Consider the following 7,697-nt stretch of genomic DNA (forward strand, 5'->3'; position numbering starts at 1 on the left):
ATATATTTTACAAAACTTTTAAAATTTAATCTTGGTAGACCCCATGATGTTCTTAAACTCCATGGAAATACCTAATTATTTTAAGATGAAATTGCTACTGATGCTTATTAACTTTACATGACCGGTTTCGGAAATTTTACCACCTAACACGAAAACCCCATAACTATATGGATCCTCCCTTTATTTGACAATATCTTGATAGTCATATTTTAATTAATTTTCTAAATTGTACTGTCTAATATGCAAGCTCCACGTACCTATGGTGTCGCTTTTTATTTCACCATATTTCGGTAACTGTTAGGCGTACCGACTTGCGGTTTCGGTAAACACACACCTCTAACGTTCTTTAAAACGTTATTAAGACATATTTTAGAATATTTAGAAATGAGAGTTCTGGGAATATCATGGTACCCGAAAACCCCCATCAGGGCGTGTGTGTAGTGTATTTAATTGAAACTACTTTTGAGGTTGTTGTAAGCCCTCGTAATTACGTTTCCGAAACTGCACCATCTAGTACGCAAACTCCACAGTTCTGTAGTGTCGCTCTTTATTTTCCCATATCTCGATATCCATAAGGCTTACCGAGTTGAGGTTTTCGGTAAACAGATGTCAGTTCCTTACATTTTAGAGACATATATTTTCATATATCTAAAAAATACAGACATTAGGTACCCCATGGTAGCCCGAACACCATTGAGGTACCCACTTACTTTTGAATGGTAATACATTTTGAGTTGTTGTTCAGCATCAATAAACACTTCATAGTTTTTCTACGTGCAACCCAAAAGTCCATACCTGACCTAACAGATTTTGTCCATTTAATCTCAAAAATGTTAAGATACTTTGTATTGTTAAGTACAACCAAATTAAGCACACTGAATATAACATTTTAAATATTTTCTGATTTTTGTTGCAGGTATTTCGTGCATCAAACCAGGATTCTGCTTGAAAGACAGTCAAAAGAAGCAGTGTAGGTTGTGGCTAAAAGTACGCCCTTTCTGAAGACAGACTCAGTTGTACTTACATTATTTTGTACGAATATATAACCCTAATAAAGATACTGTACTACAAATTATTTCTTTCTTCCATAAATTATAATAAAATATTATCTCTGTTTAAAGAAAATGATTGTTAATGTTAAGTCATTTTAATTCTTTTTCTCTGTAATAAGAACATTATCCCTAGCAATATTTTTTATCTTTGTGCTATTGCGATTGGATGAAGTAAAATTCTATACGAAGCACTATTATTTCAGACATGCATTAATAACTAATGTATTGTTCTGTATGTAAGACAATGTGTATACTGAACATGTCTAGCGAAGGTGTTGTTTTAATACAGAATCTATAACTCAGCTTTTCAGTAGTCAACTTTATTGGGAATCCGAAGAAAGAAGTTAAAAAAAAAAAAAAATGTTGGACTTACCAGCGTGTGTGTGTTCGAATTCTGGACTAATCCAAATTATCCAGAGAAATCATTATATATTTCTTTGTTGCTATTTCAGATGTATCCTTTATCCAAGTCGTATGAAACGGAGACTTCATACATCGCTATACTTTGTATGAACTATGTTCCGTATTTACTTAATCACTTTGTAACTTTCTCTAGTGTTGACAAGGCCGCAGGTGTCAATCGAATAGTTTACTGTTTCACTCATGTCACCTTGTGACTAAGGTACGTCCTGTCGGTATATATATGGTACTGGGTTCAATTAGCGATAAAATACATTTTTAGCGTTAAACAAATGCAAAAATCTATACGAAATGAGATACCGTGATCTCTGACTTACGGATAACACCAAGCAACTAATGGTACTGAGTGTGATTGAGTTTACTAATTACTATTTGGCTAAAATCAGTGTTCCTTTATCTATAGTTCTTTTCGTGCTTTGAATTGCAAAGTTTGAAATAACCGTTTTAAATTATTGTGTATATATATCTTCCGAGTAATTCTGAGAATCATTGCTCTTTCTTTAAGCAATGTATGAGACTGTTAAATTGCTCTTTCCTTAAAATGTTGCACTAAGAAGGATGCATCCAGGAAAGTCCAAATTTGCAGAATGTCTATAGCAGGGAAGAATAAATATGTTTAGTCGATGGCTGCACAACGCCTCCGCTGTCACCACGTTGTCACACAGCGAATACAGCGAACGTTTAAGAGTATTCTGCACTTACTATTAGGTATCGGCCTGGGAACTTTGGCGCATCTACCCAGTCTCCTTCTTGGTGTTTCATTTTTAATGGCGAGTACTGAGTAGGAATAATATTGTAAGCGAATGTGTTTCCGGCTGACACCACACTTTTAATTATTGCGACATTTAAAAAAAAAAAAAACCTGTTAATTAAAATGTACAGAGAAGTTATTTCTGGAAAATTCTATTCAGGCCTCTTGTGGTAACAACTGCACTTTAGTAGAAGATACTATTAAGGAAAAGAATGAGGTAAAATAATCTTTATATCGTACAAGCAATGGATGATAACAGCTTAATAAATGATTGTACGTAAATCTTGTTTGAGTTTGAATATAGGATTGTATAAGGCTGTGCATTTTGCATTATTATTGAGGTGCTGCAACTAACTAACTGCAAACCATATGATAAATTCTTACAGTAATATATCACATATTGATTTACTCTGTATGGAAACGAAAATAGTTTAATATATGGTTAACCTCCTTTGTGCCAGGGGCGGATCCAGAGGGGGGCGATCGGGGCGATCGCCCCCCCCACAAGAGGAAACTTTCTTATTTTATATATAAATAAACCCATCCATAACAAGTTTGGAGCTCTTAAAAGTAGCAGTATTACCGCCGACCGCCCCCCCCCAGAAGTCCGTCCTGGATCCGCCCCTGCTTTGTGCCCATAATTTTAAAATTAACGCTTGTGTCACTTTTCAACACTTGACTTTGCAGTAGCTTTCCAACGAATTAGCAGGAAGCCCAAACTTATAGGACACCCTGCAGGTAAATACATTTCTTTGGACAGTTTCACTGCTCCAAACTAAGATTTGAAAAGTGTAGTATTGTTAATTTTATTATTATTGGCACAAAGGAGATCAACCATATTTTAAGCTATTTTTGTTTTCATACAGAGTAAAACAATATTTGACAACATTACAGTAAGAATGTATCATGCACTTTGCAGTATGTTGCAGCACTTTAATAATGGTGCACTATACGTACACTCTAGATCCTGCATATGTCCGATCCATACATTACAAGAAGGCAATACGTATTCGATACAGGTAAAATCTGTATATTTCATATGGACAACCTATTAGCTATATACATCCAATCTATACATTACATATGGCCAACCTGTACGCGACATACGTATAATCTATATGCTGCATGCAGACAGTCTGTAAGCTACATATATGCACTCTGTATGGTGCATACGGATATTCTGTATGCTGTATCTGGACAAGCTGTGTGCGACATAAGGAAAATCTGTATAATACATACGTACAATACGTATACTGTATCTAGTCGTACGTATGGGGCACAAGTACAATATAGATGCTGTCTCGGGGTTGAACGCAAGAAACATACGTACAGAACGTATATTGCATACTTCTTGAAATCATGCTCCGTCCTGATAGTCAGTGTATGTCGTCATTATTAACCCACATGCTACATACGACCCTGACGTCACAAAGCTAGATATTACCTCCGTATATACTTGTTACTGCAGATAACGTCACACGAATGACGTCATTGCACTTGTGCAGACAGTACGTATAATACATACTTTTTCAGCTATACGTTTGCTGCAGGATGTTATATACGGTTGTACGTTAAGTCCAGAAACTACAGGAATTACGAATGTAACCTACGTTTTTAAGTATGCCACCTACATTTTTTTTTCTCAGTGCACTCGTATTTTTTTATTAGGCTCAGGCCCGTCTTTCAGAACCGGTATCCGGAATGTCGTTGATGTTGAGTTTAATGTCCCGTTCATCAGCAAGGGTATATAAGATGTGAACTTACTGATTAACGTGGAATCCGAACCACCTGAGCTCTCGCCGGAAATCGAACCCGGGTCTCGCACGCCAACTGCTTAGCCACGGACGAGCTCTCATCCGCAATGTATTTATACTTATAACATTACTGCTGTATTGCCAGAATACGAAAATAAAAAAGGGATTATTTTTAGTTTCTCACCCAAATTACTAGATATTGGCCCTGGCTCATTTAATAATGATTATTGTTCGAAATACGATGTGAACGTATGGCATAAAAACTAGTCCATAAAACAGTGACTAATTTTTGCTACGTGGCAAATAAAAAGGACGAATGGCATCCAACCAAGGCAAAACAGGAGAGCAGAAAGAGCGTCGGTAGGGAGCAGGCGCGTCATCAGCGATGGGTATACGCATAAACGAGGATGGTGGAAAGACAATTTCATCAAACACTTCATTTCATAAAATGCACGCCTTATGTGTTGCACAGCCTTGGGAGAGGTACTAAATGCAATCCAAAAAAGTACCAAACTGTAGTAAATTAGATTATACTCGATTAGGTTTGGTTAAATGTTCCTCTTCTTTTCTGTTTCACTTCGTTCAATTCGTTTACACTAGTTACAATAAACTTTTGCCTGTTTAGTAGACCATGCTTTTCACACAATTTCGACAACTGACACTTATTTTTGTATTACTTCATAAAACTCAATCATGATATGACACAATCTTGTCATTTACGCACTGCCTCTCCCAAAAATCATGACAAATATACTGCCAAATAGTCCCTTCCGACCCCATATATATAGTGTAGCTTACAATATCAAAAATAACTAACAACAAGTATTTTGGTAACTATCACCCTCAACTTATTTTTACTCACGAACCAAAAGAATCTCTCGAATTTATCTGGTAAATTTTCTAAAATTGGTCCGGCGAAACAGTAGTTAACCCATACTGACCCCTCCTGAAGTCAATCTGCAAGTAGTAATGGAGCTCTTCATTTTGTGCATGCTGGGCTAAAAGAAATACAAAACACTAATCTCACCTGGGAATGTAAGAAATCTGTCGAATTTTGGTAGAACCGTCTTCTCGAGTAATGTCGAATTGAGTCTTGAGCTTTGGAACAGAAGGAACGAACCTCACTAGTGTCTTATATGAGGGTGTTATTACACCCTTCACCATACGAATTCACTGATATATATATATATTACCAATTCCCATGTGCCCATCTACGTTACCCCAGCCTATTATAATACACCCGAATAAAAGTTTTGAAATGGCATGTAGTAATTAACAGTCGACGTAATCCACGAAATCGACGTAATCGACGAAGTGAAGTTATCATCGTTTTGAATTGTTCCTTCTTCATTAAGAATTGATTGATAATTGATAATGACTTACTTTTTTCCACATACACAGAAACTTTCAGTTCTATAATAAATGGTGCACCGGAATAAATCTATATAAACAAATCACTCATCATATCTTACATTTTTCGCAGTTACTATTCTCTCTTTCTTCTTCACTATTATTCTTTACTCCAACATAGAAAGATCTTCGTAAACTAAAAGTGTTATATTACTGAAATAGATTCCACAAGCTCCTAATCAACCACTCAATTCAAACCGGCTGACAGTGAACTGTGCAAGGATCTGGGCAAGTGCCGTCACTAAAAATTGAATGTTGTTTTCCATACATCCCTTTTTTATCCAGATAATGTAGGTCCGTGGACGTTTCATTCGTGGATTAAATATTGACATCCAATGGACCATCCACTGAAATCCAGAAAGTGGATATTCATTTCTGAACTTAATATGAACATACAATAGATGTTACCTTCAAGTCCACGTACTAAAAATGGACTTTCTGGATCTAATATTTACGCCCACTGGCTGTGATGTGCTGTGTGGGAGGGCGCTTGGCGTCGTGAAGAAGACAGCGTCCAGTATAGAAATAGACGCAACTACCATGCAATATGTGATAGGCGAACTCAGGCGAGTTGGATGGTTCAAGACTCGATCATTTGAAACGTGAGAGACGCCTGGAAATCTTCACCAATTGATATGCGATTGTGTTAATGTAAGGTGCTAGTTTACTTAGAACTACAGTGCTTCGGAATCTTCCACCGTGGAATTGGTCACCAGCCATGTCACAGTCTCTTACGTCCCATATTCCTAGAGCTAAAATACAGGAATCACTACCGGGAGTACGTACAGATATATTCGCACTCCTGTTCCTCACTTAAGTTACTATGACTTCGCCTTTCTCTTTTGAACCCTATTTTTTTTTTGTTTCTCCAAGATATTTCTCCAGTACATTAACGCATGTTGCTCTACCACTCGATTATTCGGATTAGGAGATGAAACTGATTTAGATTTGTATGCAATTACTTTAGAAACCGACTTCTGATATTAGAAATTTATTTTAAATTACTATAGTTCTATACATAAATGTTCTGAAAAAAATCAAACATGTCCAATATTATGGTTTAATCCAAATCTCGTTAAAGTTATAATATGTTAAAACAGCGTTATATCTTCTACAATAGACTATTTAATAAATTGAGAATTAAATTCAGGAACGTTTTGTCTCTTTATGAACAAAGTCTGATTACTAAGAATTAAATGATTATGATACAGCAAACGGAATCGCAACTAGTAAAAAATCAAAAGACAAAATTTCAAAGTTCCGAATGACAATGGTGTAGTGGTACTGTATTCATGTTGCTCAAATATTTACAAATCCAAATTGAAGTGACTTTGAATGAAAGCAACTAAGCTGAGAGCCAGCCTAGCTCTGCTGGCGGCTCTGACGTGATGCATAGCCTACAGTGGTCCAGAAAATAAGTCACTATGCTTACGGCTTGTCGCTGAGAGCGAAAGTTCATCGGAGGTTGTCAATTTCCATTCGCGAGAAGCAAAGCTAGGCATTGACCGGGAGCGTGGACGGGACGTCTCCCCATTCTACTTTCGCTGAGTAAGAAAACTACATTTTCCTCACGGAGAACGACAGTTTCTTCGCCGCACTGTCCTCACTATATTCAAATCGTAGCCAAACTGAATATTTAGGTGTGATGCTTGATTCGGATCATGACCTAGGTTTTCCTGTGAGTAGGCGTTGAACGGAGCTTTCCATGTTGTAATTTTTCAGGATTGCCAAATTTTGAAATCTCTATGATACATGCATACCCAGGCAGATATATGCATATTTTTAGGGACATATGTTGCAAAGATTCCCACATCAAAACAAAGGCACCGTATTACACCTGCTATTATTTACGACAGCAGACGATACACTAAAGAGGAAGACACGAAGAAAACAGAAAAGAGACGGCAGTAAAGGAATATTAGCCCCCCGAGGAGAACACATAAAAGAGACACCACGGAGAGACGTGGCAACAGTCGATCAAATAATCGCAACCCATCCTAATAACCTTCGAAGCTACTATGAATTTATATTTCCCCTAGCCACAACTAAGCCTTGGAGTCTGCTATGAAGCTAAAAAGTTTACCTTCGGCATTACCGTACCTGCTTAAGTCTGCTATGAGCTGAGGATTCCTAGAACTGAATTCTTGAATAACCATGGGGGATGCTATGAAGCTAAAGGGTTATCCGAACAGAGTATTATAACCTAGAAAATTAGAAACATTATAGACCTTTATAATAATCGTAGACACAAAATAATTAATTTTATAGTCATCGATTCTATGCATAAAAAGCTTCATGGTAATAGGCTAG

This window comes from Thermobia domestica, chromosome 4, assembly GCF_964235325.1.
Source record: "Thermobia domestica chromosome 4, izTheDome1.hap1.1, whole genome shotgun sequence".
NCBI classification, from domain to species: domain Eukaryota; kingdom Metazoa; phylum Arthropoda; class Insecta; order Zygentoma; family Lepismatidae; genus Thermobia; species Thermobia domestica.